At 31.7% G+C, this 23,438-nt stretch overlaps 1 protein-coding gene across 1 annotated transcript in view; it reads left to right on the forward strand.

The window, feature by feature from the left end:
• The window catches only part of LOC143243070 (uncharacterized), a 698,461-nt gene extending 675,276 nt beyond the window's left edge, over positions 1 to 23,185 (forward strand). The window contains exon 4 of the transcript XR_013023841.1: positions 23,038 to 23,185. The gene's annotated coding sequence lies outside the window, so the exon portion shown is untranslated. The remainder of the gene's footprint in view (positions 1 to 23,037) is intronic.
• Positions 23,186 to 23,438: the final 253 nt, after the last annotated feature.

Below are 23,438 nucleotides of genomic sequence, written 5' to 3' on the forward strand. Positions count from 1 at the left end.
AACAATACTCAACTGACAACAAGAATAAAACTAACAAACAACAATACTCAACTGTCGACAAGAATATCACTAACAACAATACTCAACTGACGACAAGAATATCACTAACTAATAACAATACTCAACTGACGACAAGAATATCACTAACAACAATACTCAACTGACAAGAATATCACTAACTAACAACAATACTCAACTGAGGACAAGAATATCACTAACTAACAACAATACTCAACTGACGACAAGAATATCACTAAGTAACAACAATACTCAACTGACAACAAGAATATCACTAACTAACAACAATACTCAACTGACAACAAGAATATCACTAACAAACAACTATACTCAACTGACAACAAGAATATCACTAACAAACAACTATACTCAACTGACGACAAGAATATCACTAACAAACAACAATACTCAACTGACGACAAGAATATCACTAACTAACAACAATACTCAACTGACGACAAGAATATCACTAACAACAATACTCAACTGACGACAAGAATATCACTAACAACAATACTCAACTGACGACAAGAATATCACTAACAACAATACTCAACTGACGACAAGAATATCACTAACAAACAACAATACTCAACTGACGACAAGAATATCACTAACTAACAACAATACTCAACTGACGACAAGAATATCACTAACTAACAACAATACTGACAACAAGAATATCACTAACTAACAACAATACTCAACTGACAACAAGAATATCACTAACAAACAACAATACTCAACTGACGACAAGAATATCACTAACTAACAACAATACTCAACTGACAACAATTATATCACTAACAAACAACAATACTCAACTGACGACAAGAATATCACTAACAAACAACAATACTCAACTGACAACAAGAATATCACTAACAAACAACAATACTCAACTGACAACAAGAATATCACTAACAACAATACTCAACTGACGACAAGAATATCACTAACAACAATACTCAACTGACGACAAGAATATCACTAACAACAATACTCAACTGACGACAAGAATATCACTAACAAACAACAATACTCAACTGACGACAAGAATATAACTAACAAACAATACTCAACTGACGACAAGAATATCACTAACAAACAACAATACTCAACTGACGACAAGAATATCACTAACAACAATACTCAACTGACGACAAGAATATCATTAACAAACAACAATACTCAACTGACAACAAGAATATCACTAACTAACAGCAATACTCAACTGACGACAAAAATATCACTAACTAACAACAATACTCAACTGACAACAAGAATATCACTAACAAGAATACTCAACTGACGACAAGAATATCACTAACAACAATACTCAACTGACGACAAGAATATCACTAACAACAATACTCAACTGACGACAAGAATATCACTAACTAACAACAATACTCAACTGACGACAAGAATATCACTAACAAACAACAATACTCAACTGACGACAAGAATATCACTAACAACAATACTCAACTGACGACAAGAATATCACTAACAAACAACAATACTCAACTGACAACAAGAATATCACTAACTAACAACAATACTCAACTGACAACAAGAATATCACTAACAAACAACAATACTCAACTGACGACAAGAATATCACTAACAAACAACAATACTCAACTGACGACAAGAATATCACTAACTAACAACAATACTCAACTGACGACAAGAATATCACTACCTAACAACAATACTCAACTGACGACAAGAATATCACTAACAAACAACAATATTCAACTGACGACAAGAATATCACTAACTAACAACAATACTCAACTGACAACAAGAATATCACTAACAAACAACAATACTCAACTGACGACAAGAATATCTCTAACTAACAACAATACTCAACTGACAACAAGAATATCACTAACAAAGAACAATAATCAACTGACAACAAGTATATCACTAACTAACAACAATATTCAACTGACGACAAGAATATCACTATCTAACAACAATATTCAACTGACGACAAGAATATCACTAACAACAATACTCAACTGACAAGAATATCACTAACTAACAACAATACTCAACTGACGACAAGAATATCACTAAGTAACAACAATACTCAACTGACAACAAGAATATCACTAACTAACAACAATACTCAACTGACAACAAGAATATCACTAACAAACAACTATACTCAACTGACGACAAGAATATCATTAACAAACAACAATACTCAACTGACGACAAGAATATCACTAACTAACAACAATACTCAACTGACGACAAGAATATCACTAACTAACAACAATACTCAACTGACGACAAGAATATCACTAACAACAATACTCAACTGACGACAAGAATATCACTAACAACAATACTCAACTGACGACAAGAATATCACTAACAAACAACAATACTCAACTGACGACAAGAATATCACTAACTAACAACAATACTCAACTGACGACAAGAATATCACTAACTAACAACAATACTCAACTGACAACAAGAATATCACTAACTAACAACAATACTCAACTGACGACAAGAATATCACTAACAAACAACAATACTCAACTGACGACAAGAATATCACTAACTAACAACAATACTCAACTGACGACAAGAATATCACTAACAAACAACAATACTCAACTAACGACAAGAATATCACTAACAAACAACAATACTCAACTGACAACAAGAATATCACTAACAAACAACAATACTCAACTGACAACAAGAATATCACTAACAACAATACTCAACTGACGACAAGAATATCACTAACTAACAACAATACTCAACTGACGACAAGAATATCACTAACAAACAACAATACTCAACTGACGACAAGAATATCACTAACAACAATACTCAACTGACGACAAGAATATCACTAACTAACAACAATACTCAACTGACGACAAGAATATCACTAACAAACAACAATACTCAACTGACGACAAGAATATCACTAACTAACAACAATACTCAACTGACGACAAGAATATCACTAACTAACAACAATACTCAACTGACGACAAGAATATCACTAACAAACAATACTCAACTGACGACAAGAATATCACTAACAACAATACTCAACTGACGACAAGAATATCACTAACAAACAACAATACTCAACTGACGACAAGAATATCACTAACAAACAACAATACTCAACTGACGACAAGAATATCACTAACTAACAACAATACTCAACTGACAACAAGAATATCACTAACTAACAACAATACTCAACTGACAACAAGAATATCACTAACAAACAACAATACTCAACTGACGACAAGAATATCACTAACTAACAACAATACTCAACTGACGACAAGAATATCACTAACAACAATACTCAACTGACGACAAGAATATCACTAACTAACAACAATACTCAACTGACGACAAGAATATCACTAACAAACAACAATACTCAACTGACGACAAGAATATCACTAACTAACAACAATACTCAACTGACAACAAGAATATCACTAACAAACAACAATACTCAACTGACGACAAGAATATCACTAACTAACAACAATACTCAACTGACGACAAGAATATCACTAACAAACAACAATACTCAACTGACGACAAGAATATAACTAACAAACAATACTCAACTGACGACAAGAATATCACTAACAAACAACAATACTCAACTGACGACAAGAATATCACTAACAACAATACTCAACTGACGACAAGAATATCATTAACAAACAACAATACTCAACTGACAACAAGAATATCACTAACAAGAATACTCAACTGACGACAAGAATATCACTAACAACAATACTCAACTGACGAGAAGAATATCACTAACAACAATACTCAACTGACAACAAGAATATCACTAACTAACAACAATACTCAACTGACGACAAGAATATCACTAACAACAATACTCAACTGACGACAAGAATATCACTAACAAACAACAATACTCAACTGACGACAAGAATATCACTAACTAACAACAATACTCAACTGACGACAAGAATATCACTAACTAACAACAATACTCAACTGACGACAAGAATATCACTAACTAACAACAATACTCAACTGACGACAAGAATATCACTAACAAACAACAATACTCAACTGACGACAAGAATATCACTAACTAACAACAATACTCAACTGACGACAAGAATATCACTAACAAACAACAATACTCAACTGACGACAAGAATATCACTAACTAACAACAATACTCAACTGACAACAAGAATATCACTAACAAACAACAATACTCAACTGACGACAAGAATATCACTAACTAACAACAATACTCAACTGACGACAAGAATATCACTAACTAACAACAATACTCAACTGACAACAAGAATATCACTAACAAACAACAATACTCAACTGACGACAAGAATATCACTAACTAACAACAATACTCAACTGACGACAAGAATATCACTAACTAACAACAATACTCAACTGATGACAAGAATATCACTAAAAAGAATAATCAACTGACAACAAGAATATCACTAACTAACAACAATACTCAACTGATGACAAGAATATCATTAACAAACAACAGTACTCAACTGACAACAAGAATATCACTAACTAACAACAATATTCAACTGACGACAAGAATATCACTAACAAACAACAATACTCAACTGACGACAAAGATTACAAGCAAAAATGTAAAACTGTTTATTTGATTAGCAATATTTATTACTGATTTGATTTTCATCTGTTCTGTGTGGACAGTTGCCCTATATCAGACATTCAAATTAATTACATGATGGTCTTGACTTTGATGTAAATCTTCTGTTAAAATATTGTATCACAACAATAGAATATTTATCACACCAACTCCACATTGTACTGTTGACATCCTCCTATCATCCCTTCCTTGTAAACAGTGATGATGTAACACTGAATAAGTTTCCACTAGTTGAATGTATTATGTTACATAACAATTAGGGATGGTACAAGGAGTGACAGTGGTCTTTAGAATAATGTTGACTCTTTTCTCATTATCATATATATACACCATATGTTTCAGCAAGAAAAAAAACATGAAGTCAAGCTTATCATTTGAAACATCACTTTTCACCAAATTAGAGCAGTTTATCAGAAATCAGCTCCCCTCATCAGTAACCCCAGAAAGGGGCAAAGTAGAAAACAAAACACCATGTAGTAGGGGACTGTAATTTATATGACTGAATTTTCCTTTATTCACCACAATACACCTACATTTGTAAACATATTTAAAGAATATAAGTGGTATTTAGCACTAGTTGCTTCAGAATGAATGAAAGTCATTGCAGTAAAAAAATAATGCTTAAGTACAAATATAATGAGTTATCTCCTTCGTAATTTACTTTTCAAGTGAATATTAAGTATGAGGTTCCACTTTGTAAAGATGATATAAATAGGTTTCTGCTATAATATAGAGAATGAAAAGAATGAGAGTTATTATTACTAATATAGATGTTTAATCACACTTTAAAAGAAAGATCTGCATGTTAACGCTCTAGTATGATGTGATAGATTTGAGTTACAGCACTGTACGTAAAATTATTAACTTCTATACATTCGGTTTATGGCAAATCTATGGTCCTTTGACAATACTAAATGTCATGAATATACTAACAGAACAGACTTGAGAATGTTTGTCAAAGCCATTTACGAAGAAGAATATAAATATGGAATGTTTATAACAACAACACAGTTTAAATAATTTGACAGTGCAATAGAGCTGTGAAAGGATTAACTGAATACACTCGAGAAATACATCACAGTCCTCTGTGAGGAAAGATGTTTATACAGAATATTTAGAAGAGCAAAACAATTTAAAACCATTTAAGAGCCATGAAATAATTTGTAAGAATACATTCAAAAACAGTAACAAGCTTCAAAACCACATCCCAAACAAATGCAGAGCAAACTTAAAAAATTTGGCTCAGGAAAACGTACCCTTCTACTCTAAAGATAATAAACAAGGATATGAAGTTCATGAAAGTTTAAAAGCATTTAGTCATACCACAAAATCAATGTCTAACTACATGTGAAAGATGCAGCAATGCTGGAATTAAAGTAATTCAGAACCAATAATCACCATAAACTAAGTTTTTAAAAGCCAATATCCACAGGTTCATCTGTTGTTAATAAAAGCTTTCTACTTGTAAGAAATAAATTACATACAAACAAACTTAGCATAGATGCTACATTAAGAGTTTAAATCTCATATCCATCCATATCTTAAACCACAGCTTTATAGTGTTTTACATAACTTGGGTGGCAAGTAGTAGTTGATTCGACATTATAAAGATTGTATAAAGTGTTGTTATAACATTAAAGAAAGAACTGACAACATTTCAATTATATGAAACACTTCTCAAATATATTAATATAAATATATTTATTTTTATACATTCTTGTTCTAAGTAAGATATTTATAGGCACTGACCTTTAAATTTTGCTTCCAAAATTTACAGTAATCTCTAAAATGAAAGGAGAGTAAGAAAGAACACTTTTTCTAACTTATGATTCATCAGAATTCACGTATCTGAGCATTTTATGTCCTATCTGATGTGTAATATTTCAGTATTGATGTATACAAAATATCAAAGGAATACTATAACAACATGATCATTTTCAAAATACTAAAAGAATGTTATAATTATCATTTTAATCCAACTAAAATGCACAAATTTTGCCAAACATTTTGAAAATTATTTCAGACTGTCACTGCTATAGTTGTTATACAATCAGTAGTTAAGTTTTATAGTAGACAATTGTATGCAAAATATTGTGGAACAAATAAACTCTATTAAAATTTCATAAAAACTAATTGATCCTGTTATATATATATATGAAAAAAATTAGCAAACTATAATAGCTATAATATATCTTTTACAATTTCATAAGTTAGTACTGCTCCAGTGACCTCTTCATTACACATACATTTAACATTAACATATCTCAGGAGCAGCAAAGACTGGGAATATAACCACTATGTGCAACTTCATGAAGAAATTTTTCATGTCACATTAAACTGTAAATTTTTCTTAATTAGTTTATTATAGGTTCCAAATTAAAAGTATGTAAAACAGGATTTCAAATCCATCTTTTGTATGTAACATTTCTGTGCCAACACAAACATTTTTTCAACACAAGGATTTATCAACTAGGATGGTCATGATGGTAAACAAATAAAACCTATCCAAATATGTAATATTTCTTTTCTACAAAATGCAACATTTAAGACATAAGTGATTTCAGCTCCCTTGATATGTTACTTTAAAATTACATCTTCAGAAACGACTGTAAATGCTCAGAATTTATTTGCATTTTACTTTACTAAATCAAAAATGAGAAAATTGAAAGCTGTTCTCTTCTTAACATCCTTAGCAGCCTTTCAGTGCAATCACAAGATCAAATTAAAGAATTACTTCCAGTGGTGGATTTATAACATGTTATGTCACACAGCTGTTGAACATCGTACTGTGTTTTATGGTCATGCAAATGAAACATACTTAACACATTCCACCAGACAAAAGGAAATCCATGAATATAGAAATAAATAAATGTATTACAATTAAATACAGTAATAGTATAATAACTTCAGCTCTGATTAATAATATCAGTGATGAGATGTTTTGTTTGGGAGGTACAAACGATAACAAGCCGTTAATGTTGATACTTTCTAATCACATCATTAATATACTTAACTTTTGTAAATTAATTAATTTATTTAATACTTTTTTAATTCAAACTTGCATACAGTTGAACTAGTATGACAATTTGAAGTAGAATATACAAAGCTGATAAAGAATAATTACATAAATATTTGGTTATAATTAATATAGTACAAGTTTTTAACATAATTCTAAATACTGGTAAAACTTCCACCACATTTTGTCATAATAAGCTAACGCATCTTTACAAAACAATGAACAAATACTCCTTGTAAATTATATAACAAGCTGTCACTAAATTATCTTACCTCCTTCATTGGCATTTTCATCTTTATTATTTCAGCATGTCGGGTTAAAACTTCCCATGAATTTTCACAAAGTTTACACCAACTGTGCACTATTGAAACATAAAAAATAAGATGTAACCTTACTGAGGTTTTCTTATTATCTATTCTTAATACAAATGGTATTGCAAGTAAATATATAAATAAATATATGATTTAAAACATATTTCACATAATTCAAAAGTTTGAAAATTTTAAGATAATGGTCCAAAATGTGTTTCTCAGTAATGTAATTAACTTTTTTATATTTTAACACTCTTACCAACAAGCTCAGTCAAATCAACTTACCATTATGTTCTTTCCATAATGAGTGCAAATTGTAACAGGAAACTATGATTTTATCATAAGTAGCTTAATTATTGTAATAATATAATTTCTACTAAAATATTTTTGTTTTATTGCTCTTTGAACTGTGCCTAACTAATAATCCCACCACAAAGTTGAAAATCCCACGACAAAGTGTATCATATATTACATGATCAAATAATGCAACTCATGAACTGCTCATGAACGTGAGAAAATGTTCCAAACACAGCTGAGAGAACTTAGAAATGTAGTAAAATTTCAGTAATGATGACACGACATCAGGTCAACCATCACAGAATATTAAGTTGTTTTAGTAATGATGTTACGACACCAAGTGAACCATCACAGTATATTAAGTTGTTCTTAGTAATGATGATACGACACCAGGTGAACCATCACAGTATATTAAGTTGTTGTTAGTAATGATGATACGACACCAAGTGAACCATCACAGTATATTAAGTTGTTGTTAGAAATGATGACACGACACGAGATGAACCAACACAGTGTATTAAGTTGTTGTTAGTAATGATGATACGACACCAGGTGAACCATCATTGTATATTAAGTTATTGTTAGTAATGATGATACGACACCAAGTGAACCACCACAGTATATTAAGTTGTTCTTAGTAATGATGATACGACACCAGGTGAACCATCATTGTATATTAAGTTGTTCTTAGTAATGATGATACGACACCAGGTGAACCATCACAGTATATTAAGTTGTTGTTAGTAATGATGATACGACACCAGGTGAACCATCACAGTATATTAAGTTGTTGTTAGTAATGATGATATGGCACCAGGTGAACCACCACAGTGTATTAAGTTGTTGTTAGTAATAATCAGTGATGACGAGAAACCCACTTGTTGAGAAATTTATATGCAAAACTGGCTCGTTTGGGCTGAAAACACTTTACATAGAAAAGCGAACAACGTTTCGACCTTCTATGTAAAAGTTTTTCAACTTCAACTTTTGCCATATAATTGTTGTTGTAATGATGATACGACACCAGGTGAATCATCACAGTATATTAAGTTGTTGTTAGTAATGATGATACGACACCAAGTGAACCACCACAGTATGTTAAGTTGTTGTTAGTAATGATGATACGACACCAGGTGAACCATCACAGTATATTAAGTTGTTGTTAGTAATGATGATACGACACCAGGTGAACCATCACAGTATATTAAGTTGTTGTTAGTAATGATGATATGGCACCATGTGAACCATCACAGTATATTAAGTTGTTGTTTGTAATGATGATACGACACCAGGTGAACCATCACAGTGTATTAAGTTGTTGTTAGTAATGATGATACGACACCAAATGAATGCTCATGAACCAATTCTAGAAAGAATTGTTAGTGGCAACGAGAAGTTATTTTTTTATTAGCATACTCAACGTAAGAGACAGTTGTTGAATCTTTGTTTCACACCTGTACCTTGTGTTCGGTGGGATCTGGGAAGTGCAGTTTATCACAAAATTTTGGATCCAAATCACAGCTGAAAGATATTGTCATCAGTTGGAGTGATAACACCAAGCACTGATAAGGAAAAGAACTGCATTAATCAATATAGAAGACTAATGTTTTTCACGACTTTAGCTTGTGTTTTGAATCCTACACACTTCATAAATGACCCAAGAAAAACTTCAGGCCTTAAAATGGGAAGTTGTGCCTCATCGATCCTATTCACTAGATACTACTCCATCTGATTATTTTAAGATCCTCACGGCATTACTAAGATGAAGAAAGGTTTGTAAAAACGAGGAAAAAACTGACTTAAGATTGTTTTTTGAATCCAAATTCAAGGAATTTTGTTCACGTGGAATCCATAACTTACTTAAAATATGGAATAATGACATATAAAATGAAGTCAAATACAGTGGTATCTCGGTTCTTGAATGACTCCCTTCCTGAACTATTCGGTTTTCGAACATATTGTTTGAGAAAAAATGTCTCGGTTGTCGAGCATAAACTCTGTTCCCGAACAAAGCTGTTGTGGCCTAAGCCCTGAAATAACCCGACTGATGAGCTGAACGACCCTTCGACCATTTTCGGGCCATGCCACGTTTGCCCAAAACATTTTACCTACACCTGTCGCTCAGTCCAAACCCCCACTAAAATCTGCTGTGAGCGTTTTTGTTTTTCTTTTTCTGTTTTTTTTTAAATATTCTGATTAAGAACGATAATCTAATGCTGCGGTTGCATCCTTAAAAGCCACATTAAACTACTAATCAAGGATGTCAACCACAAATAACAATATATCTCAACCTGATAAAATGCATAGAAATGGAACCAAACGTCGTTCAAAGTATTATTCTCAAGGAAGGTAAACCATTTCCGTAAATTTCTACTTGCTACTATTATCTCGACGTAATTCGTGAAAAGAATGTGAATTTTCATGTCATTAATATTTTAAGTGATTCTGAATACTAATGTTTTCTTCTTATAATCCATAGATGTTTCGGTGAAGTCCATATTGGCTTTTAAAGTAATATATCCAACAACTTTTTCTGAATCATCACTTCAATGGTTATACGATCCAAAGCACACAAGACACAAGAAGTAAGATATATATATATATATGTAAGTGTTAAAATTACACCCACTAATTGTTACTTCAATTTTCTTAGCATTTAACACTAGAGAATGAGTCATTTTATCCTACATTTCTGGTGTAACAGATAAAAATAGGAAATATTAAATAAATTGAAATATATAGGTCTCATCTGTTGTGAATAATATACATAAGAAGCTTGGTAATTTGACGTTTAAAGGACACCACATGAGATCTCACAGTAAACTTTCCACTAAAGCACACTGTTTGCTCATCAGAGGTAATTTATCTTTACTTGTGTGTGTTTTCTTATAGCAAAGCCACATGGGGCTATCTGCTGAGCCCACCGAGGGGAATCGAACTCCTGATTTTAGCGTTGTTAACTTTACTTATTTTGACAAATATTCTAGATTACGATAAATTTTTCTCAAAGTCTTTTCTGAATGGTCAGTCAGTGATGAGAGGGTAAGAAAAGTTGTAAGTTTTCAAATGTTCAAATACAGTTTCCCTTTACCCGTCATTTGTGAAATATAATCATTAAAACGAAATATAAACCATACTAAAATACACGCCAGTTCACCCCAAATCGTGTTATTCCAACTTTAAATGAAGTAAGTAAGCCTTATGTTTGTGTCACGATTTTCTTTGAAGATCCTTCTTACGAATATCTTCCTTGATGATCCTGGTATCAGAGACTATTAAGGTTCAGATATATTCACATCTAATTTAGAGCTGCTGACCAAAAGGAATGAAATCCGTCTTCACCTATCTACTCACCTATCAAATAAAAGGATTGATTCCACTCTAAAATTACCCCATAGCTGAAGATACAAATCGTGTTCAGCGACATATCGTATCTCAAAACTTCGATTTTATAATATGTACAAAATATACATTTAAAAAAAAAATAGAATGAATTAATATAAATCGCTTGTGTAAGATATCGTAATGTAGGTTCTTCAGCTTGTTTATTGCTCTTTGAATATTTGTTTATACATAACACTTTCAGGAAAAAACTTTCGAAAAATCTTTTATTCGGAAATTTAACAGTAATTTCCAACTGAGACAGCAGTAAGTCTATAGATTTACAACACTAAAATAAGGTGCTCGATTCCTCTCGATGGACACAGGAGATAGCCGATGTGGCTTTGTTATAAGAAAACACACACGCGTGTGTCTTTTCAAAATAATTTTTATTTGAGCTACAAACACAAAAAAGACTTTACATCTATAAAGAATGAGGAATAGCAGAATTACGAAACTGTTTTTTTATTTAAATTACATAAATTTTTCATTATTTTATTTCTTCTTTAAACGTTTATTCAATTAGTAATTTTAACATCAATATCAATTTTTAACGTAGAGCTATGAACTTCAAGGAAGCAATCATGGAGATTGTACTGTTCTCAAAAGACATCAGCAAAAACTATTAATTCTAATAATAATAGTACACGTAAATTTGAAACTGGTAACTATTAAGTTTAATTTAAATTAAAATTAAAAAAACTTCTTATGTTTTCCAAAATTTCAATCTCTTAAAAATACGGTGAACTGAATTTCTAATTTTAGTCGTTTTTGGCTTTGGTTGTTTTTCCCAAATGATGCGTTGTCTGTAAAGTAACAATTGGGTTGTGAGATTTTCAGTTGATCTATTGCGCCACTCAGAAGAACACGTGATAGTGTATCCTAGTTTTGACACAGACTGAAACAGAATGCAATTATATAATGCCTTTACAAACTTGTAATACTTTTTAAAATACATGGACACCTTCCATCCAAGATTTATAAATTGTTTGTCAGCCTTTGGTTTCACTTTTGGTAAAGTTTCCATCAAATTTTTCTTTGAGCCGTGAATCGTCATTAAATATCCACGATCAGTAAATTCCGTTTGAAAGACTAACGTTTCATCAATGCAGCTGATGAAATCATCCTCACGATCTTTTTGAAATTGATGAAGAGCGAGGTTTTGTGAAACAAGAACTTCTGCTAGTTCAGTTTCATAGTATTTAATTCCTTGCAGGAATGTGTTAATATTCCCATCGTCTCCAGGAACAATGAAATGTTTTGTCTTTATATAATGAATAAAGAAATAGAACATGGTCCCACCTCCTTGAAGCTGATATTTCTTATCTTTAGGCAGATTCCAAGGTCGTTGACGTACTGGAGTGGTAAGGGAACTGTCTACTTCACACTTGGAGAGCTTTTCAACTGGAATCCTGTGTCTGATTCCATTGATACTCAAACGTATTGTTTTATTCCTTCAGGAAACATGGCAAAATATCAAGCTATAGCAACTTATTTCACTTGAGATTCTTATTTCCCAGATTCCTATTATTTTATTTGCTAACGTTCACTGACTTGTCATGTAGTTACCATATTTCGTAAATGTGTTCGTCTTTCCGTATCTAAGCATTACTTTTAATTATTGTTACGTCATGCATTGTTTTATCAATAAACGACAACAGCCAATAATACTTAAACATTTACAAATATTATTGTCGAGTGAAATAATAACTATCATTGAATAAATTTTCCTTCCATGTTTCCTCATTTCTTGACCAATCAACACAAAACAAGACACTAAGGAAGGCAAGCGCAAATAGTACTCACGTAGATTTGCACGAAATTAAGAAATTAAATAAACAAACTGTAGCCTATCATTTCAAACGGCCCGGCTAAAGCGTTCGACTCGTAATTCGAGAGTCGCGGGTTTGAATCCTCGTCACACCAAACATGCTCGTCCTATCAGCCGTGGGGCGTTATAATGTCCCAACCAATCCCACTATTCGTTGGTAAAAGAGTAACCAAAGATTTGGCGGTGGGTGGTGATGACTAGCTGACTTCCTTCTGGTGTTACACTGTTAAATTAGGGACGGCTAGCGCAAATACCGTTAGTGTAGCTTTGCGCGAAATTCAGAAACAAAACAAAGTATCAAAATAACAAATCATTTCACATATACTGGCGGCTATGCATAGGAACTTATTTGATTAGCTTTGCATGAAAAATTCTGAAACAAACCAAACTTTGAAAGTAACTTTGTCAGAAAAAAATGTGCAATTTTATGTGTATGTACGTGTACTTATCACAGTTTGAAAATGATAAAAAATTTATTTAATCTTTTATTAATTGTTTTTCAAATCAGTTAAGTTTTAAATAGGTTTATTAAAAAACACATTTATTAATTTTGTTTATACTTCTTTAAAATGTAATGTATGTAGAGTCGTCAGAAACGCTACTTGACTGTGATTGGCGAAACCAATTCAAAGGTGAAAGTTGTGAATATATGACGGCGTGCTTGAGTTAGGATATAATTTGTGAGTATCGTCATTGAAGTTTGTAGTTAGCGTTGATAATTTGATTCCTGTTAATTAAATTTTTTATGTATCACCACAATAATATATTATTAATCTGCGCTTACAAGACCATCTTCATCAAGCGGACATATTTGATACCTAAACTTTGAATAAAAAAATAGATTATGACACTGAATGAAATTGGATGCCCAATTCGATTTCGAGCCAAATTTAGCTATCTGGAAACTGAAGTGACAAACCAACATGTTATGTATATGTAGGCCTCTTGTATCCAGACTTAGATTTAATCATGATTTTAAGTACATATTTTAAGGGATTTGTAATAAAGCGCGAAGGAAGTTGTAACAATGTGATAAAACGAAGTAAGAATGTCGTCGGTATTTGGGTAATACAAATTCATACCCTGGAGGGTCAGGATCTCTACAACCTCTTCCTCCTGCCTGTACTAATATTTTTGGCTGTGAACTAAATTTTTATTTGGTCCTTTTCAGAACAATGTCCATGTAGTTTGGCTCGTATACAGTTTTATTCTATTAGCAGAATGTCAAGTTTGCTGGTGGCATTTTTTTTATCAGATAAATAAGTAAACTAAGAATAATTTTTTTGTTATTATTATTTTAACTTTATATATATATATTTATATATATATTTTATTTATTATTATTATTATTATTATTTATTTTTATATTTGAAATACAAATTAACTGGGGAGAGATGTTTAGAACTAGCTTCATTATGTATGAGGTACCGGTGTAGTTCGCACATTAATTCGTTTTTCATCCAATTCTTATTAAAGTACATTATTGTAATATGTAGGAGTTTATCTGGTATGGTTGGTATGTTCGAGTATTTGTGAATGAATTGAGATGATATTGTTCTTGGAACTCTGTATGCTGTTGTGAGGAGTGTGTTTTAGATTGTTTGTAGTTTAATTTTAATTATTTTATTGCTTACAGTTATCCATGCTGGAGCTGCATAGTCTATTACGGGTCTGATATATGTTTTATAGATTTTTAGTATGTTATCTGTAGATGCTCCACTGTTTTTACCAGTTAGACTCCTAGTATAATTAGTTCTTCGCCAAATTTTGTTTTTAATTTCGTTGACATGATTGATCCAAGTTAGTTTTGAATCATAGGTCAGACCTAAAAATTTTGCTGTTGGGGCAGTCTGGAGTAAAGTGCCGTTCATATATAGTTCTGGCTGTTGTTTTTTGTGTTTGGTCGATTTCGTAAAGACTACGAGTTGTGTTTTTGCTGTGTTTATTTTGATTCTATATTTTTGACAGTATTCACTTATTCTATTTAGTTGTGGTTGTATGTTCGTGGCTGCTATCGTGGGTGTTGCGGCACTTTTCCAGACTGCCACATCATCTGTGAACTGTGAAGAGAATCCATGATTTGGATCCCTCATTGGCGTATTGTTTACATACATGATGAAGAGTATAGGGCTAACCACCCCTCCCTGAGGGACACCAGTTTGTGGAGTAAAGTATTTGGAACAAGTTCCTTCAACATTTACTCTACATTTTCTGTTTTCCAAAAAGTTAGATAACCAGCGAATAATTCCTCGCGGTAGTTCCATTTCATTCATTCGGAACCTTTGACCATCGTGCCAAACTGTGTCAAATGCTTTCTCGATATCGAGGAAGCAAGCGACTGTACATTCTTTTTTGTTGAAGCTATCTATTATGGTTTCTGTTAATCTGATTAGGTGGTCTGTCATTTGTCTTAATTTTCTGAATCCATTTTGTTCTTTTGGCAATTTTGATGTTATCTCCAAGAATGTGGAGAGTCTATTACTGATTATTCTTTCAAGAATTTTGCCTACACAGCTGGTCAGGCTGATTGGTCGGTAGCTATTAGGTTTATTCGCTGGCTTTCCTTCCTTATGGAACATTAATATATTTGCAAGCTTCCAAGAAACTGGGATGTATCCTGAGGATAGAGAAATGGTTAAAAAAGTGAATTTAGGTGGTCAAACAATTTCGGAGTGCCCTTTTGTAGGAGGATAGCTTGTATTTCATCTTCACCTGGTGCTTTGTTTTTTGTGTTTTTATTGCTTCTAGTAGTTCCTGAAGGGATATTTCATGTGTTAGTAATGTGCTTGCATAATCTGTATTGGAGCTTGTATTTGTATCAGTTATGTTTGCTGGAAAAATTGGTTTAAATTGATGTTTATTGTTTACTATGTAATTTATGACTTAATTGTAAAATACGTATTCGTGTCTGGATCAGTGTGAGTTTTAAATGTATTTTGGAGTTGATCTCTGAAAGCTTCGGCTATTTCTTTGTTTGTGTGTGCTATAGTGTTATTATGTTCGAGTGGGGAAAACGAAGTAATAACTTAGAGTTTGTTTGTTTTGAATTTCACGCTAAGCTACTCGAGGTCTATACGCTCATCGCCCCTACTCTAGCAGTGTGAGACAAGAGAGAAGGCAACTCGTCATCACCACTCTCCGCCAACTCTTGGGCCTCTCTTTACCAACAAATAATGAGATTGATCGTAATCTTATAACTCCCCACGGCTGAAAGGGCAAGCATGTTTGGTGCGACAGGGATTCGAAACCGCGACCCTCAGATTTCGAGTCAAACGCCTCAACCACCTGGCCATGCCAGGCCACGAAGTTAGAGTGAGACTTAAGAGAATTTAAATTAGTTTGGCTCAGAATATCAGTGGGAATGATACTATATTAACAATAATTTGAGTAAATGAATAACATATATTGCATACAATATTTACAGGGCCATTTTTCTAATGTTTTATTATTTTAATTTTGTTAGTTGCTTGAGGTCCAACAAATCGCTTAATATTTCATACTAAATATTTTTACTGACAGTATAATAATGTTTGATACTTAGAAGTTTTTACAATGTTAATAAAGTGTTTATTTTCTTACTTATTTATAATATTGTTTGTGAGGTTTATGCAATTTTTCAAGGCATTCTCTGTTGATGTTCATCATTTTAATGTTTTTGTGTCATTCTGCACGAAACTTAATTATTGTATTAGTTGGAAGAGTTCCAGAAGTGAATAAAAATTTAATTAAGTTGGAAGAAGAGTATGGTATAAAGTATACATCATTTGATTAGAATACCCATTATAATTTGTTTTAAGTTTATCAGTGTCTTATTTTGGGACATTTGATATTTATATGTATTAAAAGCTAGTTTGTATACTTCCAAGGGAACTGTATAGGCCTAAATGGAGAAACCTTGACAATTATACAAATTATACCTTTTTCTTACATTAATGATGCATTTGTAAAGGCAGAAATGGAATATCAGTAATCATAGAGATAACATGTGCATTATTTTGTTATAATTGAAAAGCAAATTAAGTTTAAAAATGCTGCATTGACTGAAAATATCCCAGGGTACAAGCTACAGTGTGGGATCATAATATGTACCCTAGGGTTTTGAGGTGACTGAAGAAATAGTACCCACACTGCAACCTCCAATCACCAGTCTCATATAAGAAATAGAAGTTAGGACAGTGAGACGTAGGTGCTCAAACCCACATCTTCCTACATGTGAAAACAATGTGGGACATGTTTTACACATAAAACTACACACATGATTTATAAAATACAATGCAACAACTGCCATGACTTCTATATTGGGGAAACAAACAGAAAAATGGAAACTATATTCAAAGAACACAAAAACTATCTTCGCACGTTTTTCAAATACGACAAATGTCATAAACACGTTATCATAGGAGACTCCAGATGCTAAGTTGGAAAAAAATACAAAATCAAAGAAGCCCTACAATATACAATAGATATAGAATTAGAAATTAGAGAGAGAGGTGTGGGTGCTCAAGTTTACAACTTTCTACATGTTTTGGGTTCTAACAAACAAGTATAATTAGTCAGAGGTTTAGGTTTGCCGTTTTAATGGAGTCCTTCCTTCTGATTTTACAAATTTCACTTCAATAAAACGTATTTGTTTTCACTAATACATATTAACAATTGTGATAAAAATACTGACAGAAACAGGTTGTACATTCATGTTTGCGTAACAAAAGTTATTAGTGTAAAATGTTTTATAAATTCAAAAAAATGAAAATCAAACAATTTCAAGTATTTGGAAAGACTTGAGACCCACTAGAGTGATAGCTATGATGCTAAAATGATGCTTTTGAGAAAGTTTTTAAAAGGTTTAATGAATGAACATTTATTTGGAAAATGTTTTCACTGATAAGATCAACAGTAGAGTTGTTTTATGGAGGATTAGACACTTGTTCTGCAAATATTAAGGCTAATTTGTGACACCTTTACTATTTTTCTTATAAGAGCAAAGAAAATTAGCTTATTAAAATATGTTCTATGATTTCAAAATTTAAGAATGGGTTTTATGGTGAATCATACCATCTCAGTACATGCATCATAAGTATGGTCTTTCACTGTTTTATTTTATGTTTAAGAATTAAGATGATTTCTTAAACTTTCAGTAGCTATGGATAAACCTACGCTACATCATACGTATGAACAAATTGCATTATTAAGGTACTTGTCTCAGTTTGTGATGACAGTATTGTTTGTTTATTTAATATAACCTTCCTGTGTATACAAATAATTTGTGGTCTACACAGAAATGACTTGAAGTTCCCTCTTCATATTATTGTAACATGTATTGTAGTACCACTTGCATGCTAAACAACTGAGAGAACTGTTTAGAACTGGAAAATTTAATTGGTTACCTTCAGGCAGTATTTACATTGATTAGTTTTGTGCAGTTTAATCAAGACTATGACTTAATCAGTTGTCACAATTATAATAAACTAATTGCAAATAGAGATAACAATTTTCTCTATTTTGGTAATTTTATTTATCCAAGTAATAAAAGTTACTTTGTTTGCTTCTGAGCACAAAACTGCATACCTGACAAATTAAATCATGAACATCAGCAGAGCTGCTAACCATTATGATTTGAACGTAATCATTACGATTTTGGTGTATACATTACAACTATATGCTCATACAGACAAATATTACAACTTATTGAACTCCCAAATTATTATATATTATTTTGGCCAATACAATAAAGTGATAAATTGTTCCCCAGGACTTGAAAGGGGTGAAAAGAAAATTTCTAGTAAAATACAAATAAATTTTGATAAGAAGTAAAAGACATTGTCCAAATGGCTACTTGCAATAATTATGTTTTGCTTGAAATAATAAAGAAATATTTGTATCTCTGACGTCTACCAATAGTTTAAGTGCAGTGCTTCTCCTACTGGGTACGTGGGGAATCCATAGTGATGTCATCAGTGCTTGTCAGCCAATCAGAGCTCGTGTCGATGGGTATTTATCATTTTCTAAGTGGCAAAGAAACACCAATGCGATGGTTCACATGTTGGAAAAAAGAGGCCTCGTTCACCAGATTGTCTTGTTTCTGGCAAATCTAAAAGGACTGAAACTGTGGAAGGGTTCTGTCTACAATCATTATACTCAGTCATTTGAAATAGTTGGCATCTCTGTATCAGATAGTATAAAACTTTTAATTATAAATATGATTTAATGTCTAGTTTATTAACATTCATGGATAATAAAGTTCATTGATCTTTTAATGCCATTTAAGTTTTTTAATATATACATTAAACATTTTAATGTGGCCCCTTATGAAAATCACAGTATATGTAATTTGATTTGAAATTAGAAACTGGCTGTAAAATTAAACAACCTGAAACCAGGACTGGAAAGGCAAACTTCAGGTGAGTAATGCTGCTGTTTGAATTACCCATTAGTTATCCTGGCTATAATTTTGCTACACTTCTTTTAAAACTCTGGTTACTTTCCTTTTGAAGATGGCCACAACGTCAAATAATTCGGAACAGGACTAAAAAAGGCCAACCTCAGGTGGTTTTGTACTTACCTCTTTGTCCTCCTGGTGAGTAATGATAATTACAGTTGTGCTACAGAAACTCCTTTACAACTTGAATCACTGTAGTATTTCTCTTAATGTTGTAGATTTGGTGTAAACTTTGGTTTTATGCTATTTATGTATTGTTTTTTAAACATTATTTTGTTTCACCTTGATTTCCTTTTATGAATTTTACTAAATTTTCTTTTAACTTTTACTGGATGTTTGACATAGATAGCCTAACTGCTTTGTGCTATAAAACTCTAAATCAACCAACCAACCAATCTCTCAGAAACACTGACGAAACTCCCTTGCTACTTGTGATAGATTGTCCGTATCAACAAACATATTACCACTGTGAATATTTTCTTGTGTAATATTTTCTTTGTTACGGTACCTTCAAAAGTATACAAATGTCTAGATTTTCTCTTAGAAGAACCTTGCATCATGGAATCGTGTTTAGATGTTAGCTTCAAAACTGGTACTTACACTATGAGTATAAACAGCATTTTGCTACCAAGTGATTCTCTTGTGCTGCTACTAAGCTTATTAGTCTTGTCTTTTTAAGTTGCTTGTTTCTTGTGTATCTGTTGCCATGAAACTTCCTGGTTTCTGATTTGTGAGGACCATGCTTCATGTCCAAATTAAAATATTCAGGAATTACAAGGGTAATAAACATTTTTGTTAGACTACATGAATAAGTAAAAGTATTTTCTTTGTTTAACAGATAGAGTTTAACATTTTTGATTGACTCATCAATAAAAGGTCATTGATACAGTCCATTGAAAGGAAGTAGTAATAAGAAAATCTGCATTTTGATAATGAGGAGGAATTACAGACAAACTGGGTAAAATTGTTAACAAAAGTGGATAAAAACAATTGTGGATCACACTGCCATGAAAATGGAATGTAAATAGGGCATTTAAATAGAAAATCTTTTAGCTTTCATACTTTTTAAGGGTTTACTGTGGTTCTCAGAGTTTTGATAAGACATTGAAAATATATAGGCTAAGGATTCAAAATATGCAAAACATTAATTGTGATATTTTTGATATTGAAAGGGAACATGCTTCCACAAAATAAAGAACAGGGAATTCTGGGTGTGACTGATCTGATCATTTACTGATTCAGCTCTAAGGTGCCTTTCAAGATGATAATTTCAGTTAGAGTTACTCTGGTAGAAATTATTTTTACAATACTTTCTTTCTGAACTGTAGTTGACTGGTGGAAAGTACCAAAATATTTAGAGTTGTATCACTTCACTTACATTTCTTAGTTAACCACAAAAGCAAATATTTGGCTGCTAAAAAGGTACTTTTTCTAAAACTCCTTTAAAATCTTCAAAACCTTTTATGACAGTAGCTTCATTTTAACTTTATTTATTTGTTATAAGTATACAAATCTGAATTTGTTTCTGTTGATATACATGTGTAAGTAATCACTCAATTATAAAATTTAAACACATTTTAAGGGTGTTTAGTGTGGATATAATTACTGGAACCTTCTTTGTCATAAAAACTTTTGTTCTTGAGAATGATTGCATGAGAGATTGAAATGTTGTACTTGTTTTTAAAATATTCCTTCTTACTATAAAAGGTGTAACTTCCAATAATTTTACAGCAGTGTTGGTATTATGAGTACTTATCACATTATCAAACAGTTATCCATTTTTATGCACTTGTTAAGAGCAGAATGACTTTATAACACCCCTCTGTTAAAAGTTTGAATTAGTTATCTACGTTTTTGCACTTGTTAACAGATTTCTTAGAATTCTTACACCACTACCAGCAGCACAGTGTGTGGACTTTTAATGCTAGAAACTTGGTTCTGTGTTCTGATACACATGGTGGGTAAAGCAGAGGTAGCTGATTGTGTATATTTGTGCTTAATTACAGACACATAAATACTTAGAACTCAACAAAACATTTAGTTTCTGAACAGAATTTAAAAAAAATTATACAACAGACATTATTGAAACACAAATTAACTTTTTATTTTCTTATTCATATTTGAATGTAGTGGACAGACATCTATATTCACAAATAATATTATCCTACTAGTAAAATGTGTAAAAATTTGAAATATTCAGAGTTGACTTTTCAAGTCATAGTGTTAAACTGATGACATTTGAATTCATGTTTGAAAATTCCTTGTAAACAAATTTGTCAATATTTGTGTACAGTAAGAGATATGATATCAGCTTGGTGAATAAGTATGACTTGTATAGAGATTTCTAAAGCTAACTGTCATAGAAAATTGGCTCAGCTCAATGCAAACCTAACTGACAGCTGTCTGTTGTTTTCAAGTAATGTTATATATAAGGTTGATAGTGTTGTTACATTTATTAAACAACAACAAAATAAAATCAAACTTCTTTAAAGCCTCTGTTTGTATGTAATTTTCCTTTAAGTATTGTATAATAAAAAAAATTAATACCAAACTTAAAATACTGAGTAACGATGTGTGCTTGTGAACAAATTTTGTACTGTGTTTTTTTGTGTAAGTATTAAAATTGATTTGTGGGTTAAAGATAAAAAAGTAGTGATATTTTAGTGTCTTTATTTTTCTTTCAGGTAAATAAAAGTATTACATTTGTTCAGAAAGTGAGATATAAAAATAACACTTTCTATTTAATATATATTAATTAGAGCATAACCTACTATTTTGTAACTTTGATCTTCATCTACGTATTCAGAGTAAATCAATGGATCATTGTAATATAATTTTGAGCAACAAAATCTTTGAAAATGCAGAATAACTTTTTATAAACAAGTACTTGTGTTGAGCTGAAAATTCTCATGTTTAAATGTGTGTGTTTTATCACCCAGATAAATCATGATTCTAGCCTATCTAAAAGTTTACATTGGATAATACACTCCTTTCTTACATGTGGTAAAACAGAATTTTGTATTATATCAGTGGTGTTGTGCCATGACTATCTGCACAAACAGAAACAAGCTTCAACAAGCTGGGCATTGTCTATGTGAATTGAACCATCTGCCAAGATTCTGTGATTTTGAATGTGTGAGGACACTCTTGTAAGTGGAAAGTAAGTTAATTTCTATAGTATTTAGTATCTGCTTATTTTCATGTAACTTTAAAAGTTTAAACATTTCTAGTAATTTGTCATTCAGTTTGTTGAAAAATGTTTGGTACCATTCAGCAGTTTAATTTTACCTGCATTTATTTATTAGCATGTTAAGGTAATTAAAAAAGCAACACTAACCAAAATGAATAGTGATATATATATATGTATATAAATGGACAAAAATTTCAATGTTAGTGACTAACTCTGACTTATTTATTGAGTCTTGGAATTT

This window comes from Tachypleus tridentatus, unplaced genomic scaffold (genome assembly GCF_004210375.1).
Source record: "Tachypleus tridentatus isolate NWPU-2018 unplaced genomic scaffold, ASM421037v1 Hic_cluster_2, whole genome shotgun sequence".
Lineage (NCBI taxonomy): Eukaryota > Metazoa > Arthropoda > Merostomata > Xiphosura > Limulidae > Tachypleus > Tachypleus tridentatus.